This window comes from Macrosteles quadrilineatus, unplaced genomic scaffold, assembly GCF_028750875.1.
Source record: "Macrosteles quadrilineatus isolate MER2022 unplaced genomic scaffold, UCM_ALF_1.0 Scaffold_4__1_contigs__length_99947679, whole genome shotgun sequence".
Lineage (NCBI taxonomy): Eukaryota > Metazoa > Arthropoda > Insecta > Hemiptera > Cicadellidae > Macrosteles > Macrosteles quadrilineatus.
This window is the reverse complement of record NW_026542597.1, coordinates 32,818,218-32,821,835: the sequence shown is the minus strand read 5'-3', so window position 1 is coordinate 32,821,835 and position 3,618 is coordinate 32,818,218.

Sequence of the window (3,618 nt, the reverse complement as noted above, 5' to 3'; positions counted from 1 at the left end):
ACGAGACTGGTTGTATGACAGTGTCAGTAGGATGATTGAGAAGGTTCGACTGAGACAATTCAGAGTGAAACCGGATTATTGCAAAACATACTTGAATTTGACAATGCACTGTGCAGCTCCGTTCGGTAGAGGTTCTGAAGACACAAATGAATATATTCCGTACTGGCTGAGACGTGAAGATCTAAACGAAACAGACGAATTGCTTGGGATCGAACTATTGAGTAAGTGGTCCAACACAAGGCCTTCGGATGATCCAAACTTCAGTTATAAAGGTGAAACAGGATTGACCTACACGAGCGGAGGGTACAAATGGGATCTCGAAGCGTCTGGAGAAGAATTTAGCGCGTCTTTGAACAAATTGTTGCGGAAAGGATGGCTGGGACATTACACCAGAGCGGTCCTTGCTCAGATCAAGGTGTACAACACCAACACACGACTGTTCTCGGAGGTTACATTGATTGCAGAACACACACCAACCGGGCAGATCATGCCTAGAACAGTGGTCTACTCGGTCAACACTCATCTGAGACTGGACTGGTGGCTCACATTGTTCATCTTCATGGTGTTCATGTTCTGTGCCAGAATCATCATGCTGACCAACTTTGTCGGAGTGTTGGCTCTGTTTGAGAACTGGCATCGCGTGCACGAGATGTTTATGACAATCAACGGTTTGGCTGTGCTTGTCTATTTGTTGCTCCATCAACTTAACGTTCCTCACTACGTCACCCAGTATCAACTGCACGCTGAAGAACTCAACTCCTTCAACTTCTACAAGATCGCGCATTACTATTTCACCGCAAGAGCGTTACTTTGCACTTTGTATATTTTGATTTTACTACGTTTCTACACATTTTGGAGATTCGGACTAACAGTGTACAGATTCTTCTTAACTGGTCTTCGTTCCTTGATGCACATATACTGGATATTTGTAACATTCCTGTTATTTAAACTGCTAACATTCCGAGCGGTGAAGTACATCTCGAGCAATTTCATCGATATGGACTCCAACTCAAACATGTTCTACAGATATAACTATCCATACTTCCCCCGCAGTTATGAAGTAAGCAGATTGAACGTGTTATGTTACATAATGAGGTTCAGCAGTGTTGTTGCTATGGCGATGTTTGTTTGTGTTTTTTTGCACCATTACAAGTCAGTCAGGTGTGAGTTATTGACGTTGCGTGTTGACAATCATTTTCACACTTTATATCAAGAGATCAAGAGAACATTGTCCCTCCCAGTGATTTGGGTGACGAAAAAAACTCACAGATACGATGTTTGCCAGACATAAAGCGAAAAAACAGAAATTGATAAGAGAAATGCAATCTCAACGCCATTGAACATTTTTACTTGTATATATTAGGTTCGTGAATAAATCAGTTTTTATTTTGTAACACGAGTTTTTGTATTATTGCGGTTGCTATTAAAAATAATTATGTTCATTGATGGTTCATTTCAGCATTTAACAATTATTTTCTGAGCAACATTATCTATAAGTATAAAAGAGGATGTTTGTATATATATTTGTTTGTTTGTTTGTTTGGCAGTGATAAACTCAGACACCGCTGAACCGATTGCCACGAAACTTGGTACATACGTGTAGAATGTCATGGAATAGGTTTATACACCATCAATTTCGTGATCCGTCCAATCGGCTCCGCCCCAGTGGCTCTGGAGTTTCCCATGTTAACCTTATGAGAAATGGAATTAATGAATCTTAACAGCTGTTTCAATTAAACAAGTTGGTTCTGTTCTATGATGTTCAATAGCATTAAAGTTACAAGGATTACCAACAGGGTGCAGCACTATTATTTCTTTTACATTTATGACAACAGCTAATTTGCAACCAAAAGGTGAGTGAGCGTAGCGAACGAGCTCCAACCTAAAGGTGAGTGAGCGTAGCGAACGAACTTCAATCAGGACGTGATTGAGCCATGCGAACGAGATCATCTTGAAAATTAAGAAGTTAAACGGGGCAAAGCCCCGCGGGTTACAGCTAGTATCTATATAATAATACGCAAGCAGTTTTCTTTTCACAGTCATAACTCGATAACGGCTTAACAGACTTTAATGTTTGAGGTGTCAAATTAAAGGTATTTTCACGTAGATTTGCAAATACGCCTCAGAATATTTGGAAAAGGCATCCCTTAAGTACAATTAAGGGCTAAAGTTTGGGAACGGCGGCGCTATCTGTTGACATTAGATCAAACGATCAAACTCAATTCCCTTTGTTTACAACTAAACATGGACGTAGTTTGAAATAGTGTTTAAGTTAATTAATCCAGAGCAAAGCCAGAATTTTATATTTTTATTTAATCATCTGTTAACTAAGTCTGGTTTGTAAATAAAGAGGCTTGTAATAGTTCAATTTAATTACCTTACATCGTATTTTACTGAATTATCATGTAGTTTTTGGTTACAGTTCGGTGTGTTCGAAGTGAATGTTTTAAGGTGATTATTCACGGTTCAGTTACCCGTTACATTATATCATGTAATTTACAAGATGTATTAAAACTCCTTTGTAGTGTTTTCTGTTGATTGGTTAACTTTCGTATTTTATCTCAATTTCTAATTAAATACCACCAGTAATACGAAGAACTGTGAGTGGTTGGAGGGAACGCAAACGTGACCGCTTGCATCAGCCTCCCAATTTGACGGATACAGAGTGGCAGTACCGCCGTGGTAAAACAATATAAACAAAAAATGCAATGAAAAAATATGTGGGAAATAGGGTCACGATGCCAACCTATCTGTCCAATCTTTCAAAACTGTGGCAGAAATTTGTAGGGACGAGAGCTCCGAATCAAGTTAGATTCCCATAGTAAGAGACAAAAGAAGTGACTTCTCCCGCTACAATGATGCTGTCTGTATAGATGTCGCAACTATTTTAAAGCTGACTTCTTAAATAGTGTTAAACGTGAATCCGTTCTGGATACGTAGTTAAATCCACTCTTATGTTCCCAACCGGAGGCTTTGGTTGGAGCACCTAATATAAACATGCCTAAAAGAGAACATATCGTTAAAAAATTTTAAAAGAGGGATTTTGCTTACTACATTAAGGTCTGAAAAACTCACTTTACAATGTGTTTGACATCTATGTTCTCATAGGGTGCCACCGCCTACAGTCACGGCCACCTCTAACTCCAGGCTACGGCCATAGATAAAACATACTCCCTTAGTAGATTCCTCATCCTTATGGAACAGCTGAAGACAATTTTATTGTTAGTTCTGTACGGTTTATGCAGAGGTCGTGTTTTGTTTACAATTTGTTTCCCGTTATTACAGCCATTTAAAGCCTCGTTTAACCAAATAATACGATCTAATCATAAACAATAACTCGTCCCTAGTTATATAACCAAACAGTAAAGCAAAAATCAAGAAATTAACCCTAAAATAATAGAAACAAAGTTTCGTCGACACTAGCACCCATGTGTCACGTACATGAACTAGACACGAAAAACGTGCTTCAAAATTTACAATGGGATGAGAAGTCTACTTGTGTTGGTTAGTCCATAGACTAACTTTTCAGTCTGGCCAATGTATTCTTTGGACAATGTTTACACGATAGTTGATAAATCACATTGTGATATTCACAAGTTGATCTACCAACAATCGGAT